Source organism: Microcebus murinus, chromosome 23, assembly GCF_040939455.1.
Source record: "Microcebus murinus isolate Inina chromosome 23, M.murinus_Inina_mat1.0, whole genome shotgun sequence".
In the NCBI taxonomy this organism is placed as follows: domain Eukaryota; kingdom Metazoa; phylum Chordata; class Mammalia; order Primates; family Cheirogaleidae; genus Microcebus; species Microcebus murinus.
The window spans coordinates 33,492,674-33,511,752 of record NC_134126.1 but is presented as its reverse complement, the minus strand read 5'-3'; the positions used below and the strand labels follow the sequence as shown (position 1 = coordinate 33,511,752).

At 34.0% G+C, this 19,079-nt stretch overlaps 1 long non-coding RNA gene across 1 annotated transcript in view; it reads right to left on the bottom strand.

The window, feature by feature from the left end:
* LOC105860012 (uncharacterized) overlaps window positions 1-19,079 on the bottom strand; it is a 59,512-nt gene that overhangs the window by 6,171 nt on the left and 34,262 nt on the right. Inside the window, exon 2 of the long non-coding RNA XR_012914498.1 lies at window positions 97-18,213. This is a non-coding gene — a long non-coding RNA (uncharacterized LOC105860012). The remainder of the gene's footprint in view (window positions 1-96; window positions 18,214-19,079) is intronic.

Sequence of the window (19,079 nt, the reverse complement as noted above, 5' to 3'; positions counted from 1 at the left end):
TTTTCCTCCTCCTCCTCCTCCTCCCTCTCACTTATGGTTTTCAGCAGCCATCTGTGTGAGAATCTCAGGAAACGTCCTTCAGAGCCTGCGACTCACCAGTCATCGCGCAGCATTGCACTTCTCGGTGACTCACACATTGGGTAACCCATGTGCACCCTTCACTTTTAACTGGAGATTGGGTTTTTCTCCCAGAGTCGTTCAATATAATTCGCATGGCCATTAGCATATGAGTGCATCTACAATAGAGGCCATACAAAAATTAATACATAGTTTTCAGCAATAGCCTATAAAATGTGGTAAGAAAATATAATAGAAATCCAGTTCAGAAGAGATAAGTCAAAAAGAAAAAAAATGCAAAGCACAGATACAACAAAGTATAGATGTGTCTGGGTTTTGACCATATTAGGAAATTCCAGATACTTTCAAATCTAAACTTTTAAGTTAATTCATACTAAATCAATGAATTTAGTTAAATTTAAATTTAACTAAGTTAAGCCAAGTTTCCAACATAATGAAGAATGACCTAATTCTAGAAATGACTATAATGTCTATCAACATACCATATTCAAAGATGAAATTCATTGTGTATGATAGTGATTGTTTCTAAAAAGCAAAGGAACTATTGCTCTGATGGCTTTGATTTGTATGTATTTATATACATAAACATATGTCACGTCTATATTTCAGTAACATACATGCGTATATATTTTAAAAATATCATTGCCTCCCTTTAAGTAGTAAATTTTTAAGAAGTGGAAAACAAGTCAATTACAAGCTTTGTTTTCCCCTTTCCAAACGGCTCCTCACACTTTCTAAGCAATGACAACCACTGAACCCCCATATCTCCTTATGTTGTTCCTTTTCTTTCTCTGATTACTTGATTACCATTCATATTTTCACAGCCTTCTTTAACTCACCAATCGTCATCATATTTTAGAATACATGTCTTAGTTACCTTCAAATTGTTTACATTTTTAAAACACCCTGAGTCTCACTATTCACGTACCTTTGTGCAGTAAGTACTTGGAGGTGAGAAGTATCGCTATAAAGGAATGGCCACTTCACAAACTTTAAAGAAATTGATTCTGATAATCAGAATGCGGCTCTTCTAAAATAAATGACTGTATCAGCAGTCAATGGCAGGCTTTTTGCAAAGTTGACATCTGAGAGATAACAATTTCTACTTTGTGTAGATAAACCTATGCGATTAGTTTATCTGTGGTAAAGAAAAATACATTTTATTCATTTAAATGAGAAAAAATGAGGACAAATGATCAGTCTCCTTTGGAAATGAAACTATGTTATACTTGTAACTCAGAACATTTGCATTTTTAAATTAGTGTTTATATCAAAACTATGAGCCTAAGTATGTTTCTGTTTTTCTCTAGTGAACTCTATTTTGCTTACACCTGAAAATATTTGAGTGTTATTTCCAACCTTTACCAACCAAATATTTTGTTCTTTATTTTAGCCTAAGTAGTAATTAAGCTGTCTTCTGTTTTACACTAATGAAATCAAAATATGGCAGAAGTGAAGTCAATTGGATGAAAGCAAAATTGACCTAATGATTTATGCTCCAGGAGACGGGGACTATGTGAGCATTGATAAGGGCTTGTTATAGCATAGGAATCACAGCTGAGGTTAGTATACAGATTTTTCTAGTTGGTAATGAAGTCCAGGGGTTGCAGAGGCAATAACAAACACTCTTGTAATAACAGGAATGCAATACTGTACCTGTTTTCTTAATAGAAATAAACCTAAGAAAGTATAGGTCTGGATTTTTTTGGAAGCATCATTTATATTTTATGAATTATTTACTATGTACATTATGAATTATTTATTTCACAGTTCCATATTTTAAAATTAACAGCACTTTTTCTCACTTTTTTCTGGAAAAGAATTACAATGAAAGAAGCAAAGATATTTTGATGAAGTAATTAGAGGGTGAAATATTCGGGCTACATAAAGAGAAAGGTAAATTCATTACACCTGTGCTTGTTCATTTTCACATAACTGTGTGACATGAAACTGGATTAATCCAAAGAATAATGAATAATTACCTTTTGGAGTTTTCCCCTTGTGTTAATGTACAAATGATATTTCTATTCACTAAAATACTAAAATTCAAAAACAGCTAAGTTACAAACAACGCTGATGATAATTATTAAACTTTTTCAGGCATAAGTAGCACTCTAGAAGATACTGTAGCATATTATTATCTAGATTTACTTATCAAGGTGAGCTTAGGTGGTAACCTCTAAGTGACTGCACCTATGCCATTCCTATCATATCAGGGTCAGGACTGGTGGGATTTTATATAAGCTTAAAAATAGTTTTATTAATACAAAATCATCAATCCTCTATGTCTATATTTAAGGAAATTTCTTACAAGAATTCTTTTTAAGTGCAATGAGCCTAAGGTCCAGATGATTGAGAACTGTTCCCAAGCGCAACAGATCTAAAATATCATGCTGGTTCTCCTGATAAAAGAAATATGGTATAGGGCAAGTCACACACTTCACCTAATTTTTTAAAAAATGCATTCAGTATACATAAATTGGACTTTATCTTTTGGGAAAAAAATATAGCAGATTAACTTCAGCAAAAACCCATGGCAGCCATCAGTTGTATCGGTTATGGGAAAAAAGTATCAATACAAAAACAGAAGACCTGAATGTTTACAATACCATTTATCAGCTATGAAATCCTAAAAAATAATTGAACCTCTGAGAGATCTGTTTCTTGTGAGAAAAAGAACAGCTGCCAACTCTGCAATCTATTTCATGGTGTTTTGGTGAGGATTAGTTTAGCTAAGGTGGGTCAGAATCTATAATGCTTCAAATGTGATTTGATACCAGGAAGAGCCAAGTTGGAGGTTTGACTTTGCCACTTTGTAATTGAAGGACATTATATGCTTAACTTCTTGAAATCTATTTGCTCCCCTGTAAAATGGTCAAGAAAGGGTTATCCCAGCCTGACTGGCTATTTATCTAGATATCTGGCTATTAATTTATCTATCAATTAATCATCACATTGTGAGTGCTGGCAAATATTAATAAAGTGTAATAAAGTATTTTTCAGGTTCATATTCAAATGTAAGCCATTATTAATGGAAGTAGCATGGAAAAATTGTATTTATAAAATGTGCCCTTTGTATTAGCAACTTCATGTCACAGGTAAAATTCTCAAACAATTTCATATTGTTGAAGTTAGTATAGCAATTGGATATTAATATCAAATTTTCATTTTTAGAATAAATAAATGCATTCAAGTAACAGAAAAATGTTGTAAAGGAAAAAATATGAAAAGTGTAGTGTCTCTATCCTTTCTTTTGCCAATCTGAAGAAAATATTCTCAGTTTTCTTTTAACACCTAGGTCAGAAACTGCTTTATGGGAGTTCTTAAAGATCTTAACATCTCTAAAAAGAATTGAAAGCAAAGACTTAAAAAGATATTTATACACTTGTGTTCATAGCAGCATTATTCACAATAATCAAAAGTTGGAAGCAACATGCCTTCTGCTCATCCGTGGGTGAATGGACAAACTAAATGTGGCATTTACATACAATGGCATATTATTCAGTTTTAAGGAAGAATATTCTGCTACAACATGGACCAAATGCAAAGACATTATGTAACATGAAATAAGCCATTTACAATAGGGCAAGTACTGTGTGGTTACACTTATATGAAGTAACTGGAGTAGGTAAAATCATAAAGACAGAAAGTAGAATGGTGGTTGTGAGGGTCTGAGGGAGGTGGAAGGGGAATTATTGTGTAATGAATCTGGAGTTTCAGCTTGGGAAGGTGAGAAAGTTCTAGAGATGGATGGTGGTGATGGCTGTGCAATGATGTGAACGTACTTAACACCCTGAACTATACCCTTAAAATGGTTAAAATGGTAAATTTTATGTTATGCACATTTTACCACAATGAAAAATAATCTTCCTATCTAATAATTTTCTGTACATTAATCTGCTTCCTTATACTTAGGATGGTAATTATAATCTTCATGTTTTGGTGTTCATAGTCAATATTTCCAAATGTAATTTGAAAAGGATATGGGCAAGGAAATAAAATTCGTCGTTTTTACATTGCCTGAAGCCTCTAATTTTAATCATTTTCCAAGTTTAAAATAAATGCACTTAATCCGTAATAAGATAATCAAAACAGTTTCTGGCTTTGCTTCCTTCTCTGGATAATGGATTTAGATAGAATGATGAATTGATTGATTTAACAAGGGCAGGTATTTTATAAAACCACTCAAGTAGCTACTTATAAATGGAATTGATGCTTATGCACAAATATTAATAGTACTTGCACAAATGATGAAAGTATTAGAAAATGTTTAGGTCTTTTAAAGGAAGGCTTGCCCAGTTTCATATCATATCATTTTCCATTTACATGTATTAGAGTTTTTAAAGTTTACTTTTCACATATATACCCTTAATCCATCTGGAAACCTTATGATTCAGAAATTCCTATTCTAGTACACACCTTACAGCATTTCTTGCCCATGTGCACTAAGAGACATATAAAAGAATGTTTACTGCAACAGCTTGTATAATTGGGAGGCAGGTAACAACTCAAATGTCAAAGAAGAGGACAAAAAAATAAATTGAGGATATTTATGTAATGGAATTCTATACTGCAATGAACTACAGAAACATGTAACCATTAAGTAACAATGTATATGACAACTGGAAACATAATTTTGTGTGGAAAAATCTGGCCCTAGTACGAATATGTACAAAATGTCATAATTTTTGTAAAGCTCAAAGCAAGCAAAGCTATCATATATATGAAAAGGGAATCCCACAGCTCAGTAAAGCGCCAAGCCACTTGAGAAAATGTGTATAGGTGATGCGCTACACACTTCAAGAGCATCATTCATATCATGCCTGTACAGAAGTCTGTAAAGTGCACACCCTGCACAACTGCACGTGGAGACCTGGATAATAGTAACTTCTGAGGGAGAGAGGAAGGCATGTGACGAGTACAGAGGTTGCTTTGTCAATTTTGGTGCTGCTGTAGTTCTTAAACTGGGGAGTAGATTTGTAAGTGTTCATGCTATTGCATATAATCTTTTGCACTTATTGATAATAAACTCCAAGAAATAATTCTTGGATATATCCTAGTGGTGTCGGGCAGAAGAGAGTGGGGATAGAAAATTGACTGTTTTCCATGCATAGAGAATTTTTTTCCTACTCTATTCTTTTGTCCCTGAAAGCCACTGTTCTTTTTCTTTGCTCCCAATAAAAGAAAATAATGCATTTTTAATCAAAATATTGCATGACATGGCCCCATTTAGCTGTATCAAATTATGACAATAAAATACTTGTAATTTCTTGTCAAATATTAACCATGTGTGTAGACATCCAATCCTGATTCAATGAGAAAGTGATATATTCTCAATAAATATCTTCTGTGTTCCATGTCTGGTTCCTCAGGTAAGTACCATATTATGTGGAAGAATATTTGGCATCCCCATGTTGGGAGAAAGATTTTACTGCTCAACCTGCTATGTGCACAGTAGCCTCCTTTATTTCTGCTCTGCATGGAGCAGACAGAAGATGTGATTTTCTACACAAAAATAATAGGAATAAAAGTTGGTCAAAATTATTTAGAAACTTAAGAATTAATTTATTTGCAACTCTTGGCTTTTTCCAGAGCAGACACGCCTATTCTGGCATAAATATTCTTAATTGAAGTTTTTCTAAAATGGCATCACTTTAATTAAAAATATGCCTTCCACGAGCAGGGTAAAATAACTCTTCCTCATCAAGCATATTGCATCTCAATCTTAAAATGAACATGTGGTTTAAAATTCATTATTTTTTCAAGTTATTTAAATCTAGTCTTAAAAATGCATGAAGTCCCATGTTATATTTTGAATCGCAAAACCAAAGTTATCCATCAGTTGCTAATCTAGCATATGCTCCTAGAAAACAATGAGTTTTGCTCTTTTAAATTCCTATAACTACTTATAAGTACATATACTATTGGATAGCATGAAAATGTAAGATAATTGATTGTATATTGCTGCTTACGTCTATTTTTGAGAAAAAGCTCACTGCTCCTGTATAAGTGTAAAATCTTATTTTTACGTGTGCAGAGGTGTTCTGAGTGAAATGCTAATTTTCAGAAAGTTTGTATTGTTTAGTTACTATAATAAACATTACATTAAAAGTACATATTCAAATTAAAACTTGCCTCTCCAGTGACATTTGAAAAATGCCATCTGTATTATGTGCTATCCCAGAATTCAGAGAATAGCTCCTTTCCTTTATATATAATACTCACTCTGTTATAAATGGGTTTAATATCAAATACTTTGCTTTGAGAAAACAATAGTTTAGCTATAATTCTCTAATGGACACACAGTCTTAATTTTCATCTAATAAGTATCTATAATATGCCATGTACTATGTGATATAAGAAAGATGAAAATCCTAAAAACAAGCAAAGTGTGGAGGGGTGTATCACAGAAAAAAAGGAAGGGGAAAAATATATACGTTGGAAGCCAAGGTATGCTATTTGTCTATCTTTATTAGATCAACTTATAAACCTAGTTTAAAAGGAAGATAATTCGCTCAGTTTTTCTACCAAAAGAGAAAAACGAGGGCAAGTACAGTATAGAAGAATTTTTAAGTGAGACATGCTGACAGATTATAATATGGTGTCCCATCAGATGACATGGTGTTTTGACTGCCTGGCTACAGAGGGCTATAATTTAAATGCCATTGAAGACACATAAGCTTTAGCATGGAGACAGGAATACTGTAAAATCTTTTGGTCTGTAGTCACAATGCAGATAAAATTGTTCCTTTGATCTTGCAATGCCAAAGTCTGTTGTCCAGAAGGGAAATGTCTTTGTGCTTCTGTCTTAAACTAAGACAGATTTCGGGTTTTTTTTTTTTTTTGTCTAAGTCATTTTGTTAACAGCACACAAAAAGTAAAGCATATTTTATCAAGCAGAGCTCAGTTTTCTTCCATTGTTATTTTAGGTTATGTTATGATTATGTAGTGCTCAAAAAAATGTGCCCAAAATACACACATCTGGGTTTAAAGTGACTACACTCTAACTTCAGATGTCTTGATATGGAAAGTTTAGTGGTATTTTCACGCTAGCGGTTAAGAACATCGTAGTTTTCTTCTCTTTATGCATTTTTCTTTTTTAAACAAGAGGAATATATTTCACACATACAATTAAGCACCGTTTGCAAAATCACACCGAATGCTCTCCAGATTGTCTTTAAATTATAAAAAATTTGTGAAATATTAACAATTTTTGGCTTTAAATTGTAACTTTAAATGCATATATTGCATTATCAAGGGGAATTTATGATGTGGGAGGATTTCATAATAGATTTATTATGCCTCATTTGTAAGAAGACCTGGACAAAAGGAAGCAGTTGTGATTTGCACATAGCCTTGATGGCTCATTGTACATGATCCTATTAATGTCAAAAACCTTTATTATTTTTGGATAACATTATGCCACTGATAGTTTCTAGAATATAGCATATTTTAGTTCTTAATGATTTATATGGTAATTCTCCCTTATATTAAAAAATGAATAATACCTTTTTAAAAAGTAGATACTGTTAGAAATACAAATACTTTTGCCAAGATTGAACCTAATATTAAAAATATTATTTATCTCTCTTTATGCTCAGTATACTTAAGAAGTATTTCCAGTTTTTTACTAAGTGAAAATCTGGGGAAGATTGAAGGCAGTATGTTTAATGGGCAAAAATAACATTTCCAAAATTTATGTTATCACATGGGAAAATCTTGATAATAAACTTTATGAAAGTCAGGTTTGCATAGCTTACAGGCAAAATGTCCTATGCATAAATCATCTGTTTCTTTCAATTTTTTCTACCTTGATACACTTTATTATATTATGGCATAACAAAATTCTAAAAGTCAGCTTTCTGACCAAGAGGTCTTTGGAAAGTTAAAGGGATTTTAAAAGTGTAAGAAAAAAGAAAAATACAAGAACAACTTAATCGGCACTATTTCTGGTACAAATCAGGCTCAAAGTAAAACAATTCAAACACATTGGGTATTTCTGCAACACCGATCAACAAGTAAACAAATAAAACCAAAGCCTGTAAGTTAACTCTTCATTAATACTGTTCTAAATATTTGGAAATGGTTTGTATTCAATAAAAACAGGGGCTTCTTATGCTATCTTCCCCAAAGTGGGCACTAAGGAGATGCTTGTGTTGGAAAGTCTTTGCCTAGTGTTTATTGTTACCCAGCTGCGCCATATTATCAGTGAAAACCTAGAGTGTAGCCACCCTGAGAGCAGCGCCCAGGCATGTCCTTGGTTTCTCCCCAGCTCACTGCATGTGCCAGGTGATGAGCGCCCCACTCCGCAACAGGGCGCCCTTGTCTCCTTTGTGTAAGTGGATCCCTGGGCAATGAAAGCACATCCCTGGCATTTCGTCCGAACCTCTGCAAAACATCAGTGACATGTAAAGACACCGTCATATAAAATTTTTTTCTGTTTTATTGATTCTGAAAATAATTCACCTGGATATAAATGCCCAGGAACAGCCCGAGATTGAAACAGAATTTCCTAGGTATGACTCATTGCGTCCTGATGAAAAAGTAAATTATAGTTACGATAAGAAAGGCAAGCAGCCTGAACAGCAACAGAAAAACAATCCTAGAGAATGTACTGTATATTTTACATCTGATTTTGAAATGGCTTTTTAAAAACTTCATATCAACATCTTTCTGGAATCCATAATTGCTAATGGTTACAAGTATCAGCCCCAGGCAAATTGCCTAGCAAGATTTTTCCAGAGCAGTGAAGATATACAAACCAGTCACTATCTAAACAAATATTGTTTTTATGGTTATTTAAGCCTGAATATATTTTGTAGTATGTAGTATAAAATAATAGGAGAATGTACAGTATCCTCCAGTTATCATAGGAATAGCTGAATAAAAGTGGGAAAATACTCAGGCCTACCTGGAATCAGCATAATAGAGAATATATTATAAATACATTTCAAAGAAATTTCTAGCCAGAAGAGGGTATCAGAGGTTGCAGTCACCCAATAAAAGATATTGGCAATCATTTAAAATCAATCATTAAATTACAGTGGGATGGGGGAGAGTTTGAGATTTCATCATTATGAGTATAAAATTCCAGAAAAAATAATTCAGCAAAGATAAATATTAAATTAAATTTGAAATTAAGGCAAATAAAAACATACAATGGAGAACAATGGCATATTTTGGAAGAAATGTAGGAAAGAAGAAAAAACAGAAATAAAAAATAAATAAAAATCACATGTAATTGTATTTTTGTAGAGTTATGGGAGGAATCAGAGCAATCCTCAATCTGTTCTACCAGAAAACAGTTTAGTTTCTAGATCAGTGGCAATCATTTTGATTAACAAAGTAATTGCAGGCCAGGACTAAAATCCATTTCATTCTTAATTTGATGAACAAAAAACACTAATGCTCTTAACATGAGAATAATAATTATTTTAGGCATTTCAAAGATAAACGAACAGTAAATCAAACCAGCAGTAATTCCCTTTGATTATTTTTAAACAATAAAAGCAAACTGAATAAACAATTTATAGATTTATCAGCTCAAAAACACAAAATATTTTAGACATTTAGTGAAGCCAAAGTTCAGTTGGAGTTGAATAATTCTGCACTTTTTTTTTGGAGATCTATTGATCTCTAATAAATTCATAAGTATCTGAATACCTCTGTTCACTGAGGTGCTTTGTGAGCAAATACAGAGCATAGTGATTCTCACTAAATCAAATTAATCAATTCTCTTCCAACAATTTAAATAAAAGCATATATTTGGGTAAGCCTTCTTCCACCTTGGTCATTTGGGAAAATGATGACAGAAGTATAGTCATCAAATAAAACAGGGAGAGTACTGTGAGTATGAGCAGAATGATGTCCCATTCAGAAATATACATTACTCTATATTTAAAAGGGTTACATTTGGAATATGACCACAATGTAGAGTCACATGTCATTAAGCAAAATACCACATTTGATACCTATAAGTAGTTCAGACTGTGACCCATTATACATTTGTGTATGGTGCCAGGATGCCGTTGGTACAAAACAGTGTGTCCACCAAGACCCAGGCTTTTTCCGAGCTGCCATAAAATATCAGAAACAATTAGGACCCTTTGGAAAGTGTAGCTAACTTCCTGCTAGGACAGGAATCACAGCTGCTACAGTAGCAGTGGGCTCCCAGATGTCAAGGCTGTGAGGAGAGTGAGGTAATTGCAGGAAGGAAGGGACACAATTTTGCTATCACAGACCACCCTCCCCACTGACAAGCATAGACAGGGCACTAACGTCAGCGCTGTGATGCGCGCTGTGCACCGGAGGTCTTCGTGTTGACGTTTGTAGGTTTGTGTATTTGCTTCTGTGGAAAAGGACAGGCCAGAATTATTAAAATGTGTGGGAAACAAAGAGAATAAGTGCCCTCAAAGCTGTATTATTTGATTTGTAAAGCATCGGTAAGTGTTCGTAAGTGCTATCAGTGAAGGTTGGTCTTACAAGGCCAAAGACCAAGCAACAAAATTTAACTGTAAGTGTTCCAGTACCATAGCTTATCCACTGCAGTAGGGGAAAATGAAATAAGTGTTCACAGATAAATTAATTGGCAACTCTGTGTGAGGTTTTCTTTGTATACTGGTGACTGAGCAGAAGAGACAGGATGATAAGTTAATGGTATTCAACTAATTTCTTTCTCAATTTCCTCTGCTATGTAGTCAAAAGGCTGAAAGTTAGTGAGAGCTCTGTAAGCTCTCTTTCAGAAATTAGAATCAAGGTGCCATATTTCTATATGAGAATTTTAAGGACTATGTTATTTTGGCATATTGCATTGTCAAAATCAATATGTACTTGTCCATAGATTATTGAGATTAACTGAAAAAATCCAATCTGACAATTTCTTCTTTCACTTTTGAAGTATCTCCATTACTTATTGTACTGAGTATAGATACTAGCTTAATGTTCTTTGTAAATGAATGGAATGAGTGGTGAGCTGGTTTCACCTAAAACGAGGCAGGGTGGAGGCTATTGTGAGAGGTATGAGAAGTGGCCCATTTTGGATTCTTTCTATCAGCCATAGAGAGAGGGACTACTCCTCTCACTCATACCAGATACCCTGTCCTCTATTAAAACACTCAGTTTTTCATAGTTTTTGTGGGAAACTCTATATTACTATTAACTCACACTGACTGAGCTAATCACAGTCGACTAAATAATCATAAGTCACATGTGCAATTCTTACACCACGTCTATGCCATTTTGCAGAATTTTTAGGTCAATACTAGAACGTTATGCCTGTCTTGTTAAATCTGGCCTATTATATCTGACTAAGGGTCATGTGATGGCACAATTCCAGAGAGTATCATTCCCATCACCATCTCTATTAGGGGAACATCCTGTAGCCCTTTGAAAATGCTTTCTTGAACCATAATTTATTCAATATATCAGATGTCCTATCATTTAATGATATCTTAAACTTAATAAGATCCTGCCAAAGTTTAAATAAAAGTGTTGAATTGATAGGGTCTTGCAGTACATTTAGGCTATAAAATATACGAGGACAAGAGACATTGGGTACTTTGAGGGTCTGAAGACTGAGGGGAGAAATAAGGATAATTAAGGAAAAATTTAAACAAATATTGATAACAAAGTATTTACTAGCTTAGGAAAACGAACTTTTAATACTCTGTAGTGGGCATTCAGAAAAAAGGTTTTTAGCTAATTCAAATCCATGTTTGGGGGCAGATTATCTGTTTTGTTTTTCTTTTAAGGTTTCCTGTCTTTCAATGGCATGTAAAGAATCTTTCATTAAAAACAACCACTCTCATAAGTCATTCTTTCCAGTAGTAAAGCTGATTTGGTCTATTGCAAATGAGCAAACCCAAATTCATGCAACTGGGTATTTATTTATTTGCTTATTTATTTTTGTAGGGTCTTTTGCCATTTTTAATAAAGAGAAAGTTACAGAGTCAAAATAAGGAACTGGCCCTGACATTAAGCATGCCTCTAGAACAATGACTCTCTGTGGTACTGGATCATTTGAGAACTTGTTAGAAAGGCAGAGCCTCAGACCCCACCTACTGAATCAGAAATTCTGGGCTTGAAGCCCAGTAATCTGTCTTTTAACAAACTGTCCAAGTAATTCTGATACAGCTAAACTTTGGGAAACTTTGACCTAGAAAACCTATGGTAGTTAAATGTTTTTTTCAGTAACCAAGTTCTAAGAAATAGTGATGCAGTATATCATTAAAGGAAATTTTACTTTCTTGTTGATTTGAACATATTCACTATAAAAATGTTTTATCACATTTCCAATCCACTGGCCATGTTAAATTGTTATCTCTACTTTCCCCTTTGTTACATGTCGTATTATTTTTTTTATCAGGGAAAGACTTCACTGTAATTAAAAATACAACATATAGAAACAAAACATCATTACCCTATGCTCTTCATAAAGAAAAAATTTGAATGGTAAGCATAACATCATTTTACTACAGAGTTACTACAAATTGGGGCTATAAAGTCTCCAAGTTTAATGCCTAAATCTTGACACTACAGATCCATGGGGATATGTTCAATCACCTTACAATTAATCCCTGAAAGGTACTAAGCTGGTATCTACCCTTAGCGTACAACTCAGGGCCTATGAAAGGCAAACCTGTTATTTTATCATTAATGGATCCAGCAAACTTATTAAAATCTCAAATCTCAAAAATATAATTAAAAAAAAGTACTGGTATATTTAAATTTTGGTACCTGCATATCAACTCGTAGAGGGTCCTAAAGTAAGTGATGCTCAGGAGCTTTGGGAAAAATCCATGAAAGACGTAAAGAATAAAATGCAAATCACCTTGGTCACTCCAGGCACTCCATGAGGAAGCCCTCTCCACACTCATAAATTCATACTGGGAGGAAATCTTTATCATTTACTGTGTCTGAATAAATCACTTGTTAAAGCCAAGTCAAGCTAAAACCTACTGGTTTTAACAACTTTCACAATTTTTGAAAAAATAATGAATGGATCAATGCCATATGATGACTTTTTTTCCTATGGTCTAAAACTTAAGATTCTGTATGTCCTGCCTATTTCTCTTTTGCTTAGAATTGCCTTGTAGGCTTCCATGTGCCTATTATTTTTTCCCTTTCTATCAATATAGTTCCACCAAATAAAGCCCCCCAAACCACACACACACACACACACACACACACACACACACACACACACACACACACACACAGGCATAGCTAGTTAATAGCATCTCTACCATCTCATTGTTAGTTAAAAAAAAAAAAAAAGGTTGACAACCCATATTTTAGATACATGGTTATCAACCCATTTTTAACAATAATCTCCCAGGTTCTTTCCAGATGTTTTTGTTCACTCTCAAGATTTTGTGTACCATCCCAAGAAATCTGTGCTTTAATATGCGGATAAAGCTAACATTTTATGGAAAAGCACATGAGAGCCACTCATCTGCTAAAGTCAGCCCCATGTAGAATCATTCCAGCACAATCTTATTTTGTTCTCTGATGCAAAAAGTAGCCTCTGAAAATATATTACTATATTTAACTATAATCCACAAGAAAATGTTTTTATGTTCAAAGACAAACATTTTGCATTTATTTACCTGATTTACATTACAAATTTTCAAATAAGCCACAAAGTATAAGCCCACATTCAACATCCCTAAAAATTCATGTATTATCTAGCAAATATTCAAAGTGGTGACTGTACCATTGAGATTCCTATATTTTTATATCCCGCAGGAAACATTTGCATTACAGAGCTGCTCTTCCCTTAGTACATTTGCATTTCCATATGCAAAACTTCTATTAAAGTTAATGCAAGGAACAAACATAACTCATTTGGCATAATGATAAAAGAAAAAAACAAATATACCTAGACAAGTGTATCTCAACCAGGGGAGATTTTGTTCTCTAGAGGACATTTGGCAACTTCTGGACATCAACATGATGGGTGAGGGGCGCTACTGACATCTAGTAAGGAGAAACCAAGGATGCTAATAAAAAAAGCCTCCAGTGACAGGAAGTCTCCTCAAGACAAAGAATTATCTTGTCCAAAGTATCACTAGGGCCACCTGCTGAGAACCCTGGCCCAGAGAAAAGTAAAGTGTTCTCTAGTCAATATAAATTGGCCATAATTATTATAATTTCCATTATTATCATTTCCATTCCCACTTGAGGAATGAAGCCTTCCATCGTAGTAGTATAACCCTATAACGGGAGTGAAATATACTTTTCTCATACTCAGAATCTTCCACTCTCATCCTCAACCCCTAGGGAGAGCTTTGCTTCTCAGTGAAGAAAATATGATTAATTATGACAGACCAGCATCGAATCCCCATTTATGAACTAACACGTTGCAGTGGCATTTGTGTTCTGTGGCACATTGCCTTGTGTGAATGTTCAGCTTTGTTACTCAACAACTTTGTTTTTCTGAAAAGAAAGTCATTGCATGTTTGCTTGAAAAAGTAGTCATTTCACTATCTATATAATTATTACTTCTAATAAGACTTATATTTCCATTTCATCTCTTTCTAAATTTTGATGATTAAAAATTAGTTGATAAGATACTAAAGTGTGGCCCAGTTTCTAAAGCAAAATATGCTTTTGATAAATGAATGTATTTGATGGTGCCATTCAAAATCTCTTAAGTTAGCTCCAGAAGTGTTTTCTCATGTGTATGTTAGGACTTTTTTTCTTTTTTAGCCAAGGGATGTTTCTAGACTTCCCTGGCAAAAGGTATCATTCACAATTTGGCATAATTTTGCAATGTAAATTTAACAATGGGAAAATGTTGCCATGTATTCATAATTTGTCTAATGACATAGAAATAGCAGATTGGGGGCAGTGCATTTTTGCACCACCCGACTGGAAGTTCCATTGAGTTATACCCTCAGTGCTCTCTGTAGAATGCAGGCGGGTGACGCACAGCTGCACTCCCTGGGCCTGAAGATTCTAGGAAAGGCAGCTTGGTGAGCAGCCTCATGGTCTCTGCTGCGTTTGATCATAGATGTCTTTATTAAGAATGCAGATTCTGCACACCTACAAACTCTGATGTTAGCCATGGATTTCTTCATAGAGCATTAAGACAACAAATATCAAACCCAGTTGTTACAGATTAGTCTACACAAGTGCCAGGAAAAATAACCACGTTCATCCTCATTGTGCTAATTTCTCTGTACTTTTTTTTTTTTTTTTGCCTAAGGGAATGCAATTTTCTATGAATCTGAATTCATTATATTATATAGTATCCTAGATCTTCTACATTATTATTTAAATTATGACAATCATGGAGAAAATTCAGATCTTGATGATATTTAGCTGAATTTGGAACCCCTGAAATACACACCTGCAGACTGTCACATAATTCTGGTTTAATTCCTTTTTGTAAAACTAATTTTTTCTGTTTCACTTAGGTGTGTCCCCCGTGTTTTGAGACTGAAACACATGCTCTTAACAAGTAGCAAGTGGCATGTGAGTTGGACCCTAAGATCCACTTAAGTTTTATTATTTCATGCAAGTATTCATCTTTAACTGAAGAGATGGCTATTGTTCAAACAGTTCAGTCAAAACATATGTAGAACTAGAAAGTAAACCAAATTATGACTTTCTAAATACATCTAAGACTCGAATTGTTAACCTTAGGGTAGTGTGGCACATTTTTGGAACAAAGACTTTCTACTTGTTTAATTTATAGAAATACCCATTTCCAGTAACATCCCCATATTTTGTGTGATGTTTAAAATGTTAATCTGAGTATTATTTTTTTAATTTTTTTATTTTCTTACAAAAACTGGAAAGCCAAGTTATAAGTAAATTTTAAAAGCTTTGTTTAATACAAATATTGGTATTTTGAATATCTTGGTATTTTAAATATCATATCTATTATGTCTTTAAAAACTAGTATTTATGGAAATACGTTCCTATAAAAATGAGAAGATAGGATTTTTTCTATCCATTTTTTAACAGGACAGTGCTAATAATGGGAAAAGAACTTCTGGTTTACTACACAGCTTATGAAATAGTTTACCTCCTTTTCTTCTGGATAACGCCTTTGTTCTGGTTAAAACTATTGAACTATGAGTAATAAATAATTGGAGTATAAAAAAGTCAAATGGAGATTGCACTTGTACACAAAAATAGTATTCATTTATGTACAAACTTTGGGTTGGTTTACATACTTTACACAGATAAAGAGGTCAGAAGATACATTAACAAAGAAAGTTTTGCTATATGAATAATACACTCAGGCCAATTTCAATATATATTCTTGGCTATGTTGGCTACATTTTACTATGCATATATTTTCATGATTGTATACCTTCTGAAACATTTATAACTACTTTCTGAGAAAATACTTCTTTGTCTAAATATATGAAAAATGATAATTAAGGCAATGGTACTTATAGAAAATCTGAATGATTTAGAGCAGATTATTTTCTGGGCTTCATTTTCTTCATCAAAATATGAGAGTTGTATTAAACAGCTGTATGTACCAATTCTATGATTTTCTTAATTACCATGAAAATATAAAAGACAAAGACAAATTGTGAGTTGAAACCACCAAGATTGTAGTGAATATTATGTAAGGTAAACAGGAAACTATGTTTATCATTTTATTGGTGATCTGTTTCTATTAAAATTCATGCTTAAAATTACTCCCATTTACAAATGTGCCTGACACCCATATATGCACACATGTTCTTTAAAACCATTTTAGGAAAGGAGATTTTTTAAAAAAAAACAAAACAAAATCTACAAAAGAGCATGCTCAAAAATGAACTGTCCCTAGTGGATCAAGGAGGCCTTTTGAGATGCAGCGTCTCCTTTCCAAACACGCTCTTTGTTTTCTAGGGGCACCCAGCATGAAACACTAGTCAGAGGCCAAGCAACTACTCTAAAAAAATGTAAGGAATTAAAGAAATGGGAAGAAAGAAATAAAGTATGAAATTTTCAGATACAGATAAAATCAAATGGAAAGTGGGAGGCACAGGAATGGGGGAGGAGAATTTATAATAACAGGAAAAGGGTTCTGGCGAGGAATCACCATGACGTGGAACATCTTCAACCCCGGGGACCTGGGGTTGATTCGCAGTTAGACTCAGAAGCGTCTTCTTCCCAGACTGGGAGCCCGAGTAGCCCTGGCTCGAATTGCCTGACTCCAACAGCTGATGAAGTTGCCACCACAGAAACAGAAATTACAGCTTTCAACCCTTCATTTTATCCCTCTTACCTATAATCCTCTAGTTCCAGTCTGTCTGACCACTTGACAAAGGTTTTTTTGGTTGTTGTTTTTTTTTTTCTGTGTGTGTATGTGTGTGTTGTTTTAAATTAGTGCAGCTTTGGAGGAACATTTAAATATGCTTTACACACACAGAGCAGTAGACAGCCCTGGAAACTCTTGATGAGAAAAAAAAAAAATATATCCTGCCGGGAACATAAAAGGGCACACAGGGCACACGATAATGATTCCTGTAATTGAGATTGTCATGTGTCTTATTAAACGCCATCATTTACCTGGAGGTCTTGCTTAGAAAAAACGCTAAGATGCTTTATGGATTTTACATCCTTATGTTTTTCAAAGCCTTCCTGATCTGTTTTCATGTGTGTGTTGTTTGGTTAGGTCCTTCAGAGGGCTTCAAGGTTTACTTTTATATTTAAAAAGAGCGAAGATGAAAGCTATTATTTGAATACAGCATTGCATTCAGTGGCACCAAGATGCTCATTACATCTGCCCCGATGAGACGGTGGAAGCGCCTCCTGGAAGCCAGCCTCCTCGAACGGGTACTTAGGTGCCCTGCCTGCTGCTTTGCCTAAGTGATGTGGCGTATGTTTGATGACGGGGCAGTAAACACCATCAATTATAAAAAGCGTCTGCTAATAAGAGGAAGAAGAGGAAGTGGGGCGGAGAGAGAGAGAGAGATTGAAAAAAGAGGAAGGAGAAATTCTCTGCGATGGAGAGAACAAAGCATTTTGATTGAACTAAAAAGAAATGTCGTACCTTCACCATGCCTTGATTTTAGGGCAAGCAACTAAGCAAGCTCTCTGCTATTCTTTGGAGACATGACATGTTTCCTCATCAATTTGCCTTCGGTTTCCTTCATGGAATTGTTGGTAACTTTTCCAAGATCTCTATCAAAACAAACAAAAAAAGATATTATGTGAAGCTCAGGTCATGCTAAGCAAATTAGCTAAAATTCATTTTTACCCTCTTAGATGTTTTCCAGTCCAACAATCAGTAGGAATTTGCCAACTTTTCACATCCTAAATTCACCCTCTTCTAGAACTACTCATTTAGTTCCAGAAAACATTTTTTGTGGGTTTTTATTCCTCCATAAATAAGCTTTGTCAATAACAACCAGACAGCCCTGAAAAGATAAACTAGTTTTGGCTACCTCTGGTTTGCTAATTGAATATAAGGGTTAGTTTTCCTTTGAATTCATTTTCTCTGTGTAAAGATGTTTACAAATATTAAATAATATTAGCATAATTATTAATGAAATCTAGATTTTATTCTCAAACATCTTAAATATATTTTTATCATCTAATTTCTCTAAAGAGACTAATTTATCTATCTAATCATGCTATGCTATCTTTATTCTAGTCTATGATAATATTTGAATTTTCAAATAAGAAAATATTGCATGTGATTAAGCAATGTGATTTCTTCCCTTTCAATTAGACTAAATGAAGACAAGCAAATGTGTTTATTTCTTTTCAGTGTTGAAGTAGAGAATCCTGATATTCTGTTTAAAAAAATGCTATAAGAGACACTGTTTAGAATTTACAAGTTTGTTGATCTTCTTAGGTTAGTCATTATGTATCCTCTCTTCAGGAATATATTTCTATTACTTCTATTTCAAAAGACTATCAGGATTTTCTTGAATATTTTCCATATTATTATGCAACATGTTTTCTTCCAATAATATTCTGTGTTCATTGGCACCTGGGGTAGGGTCAGGGACTGCTTAGGAAGCACAACTGAAGAGGCGTGCGCC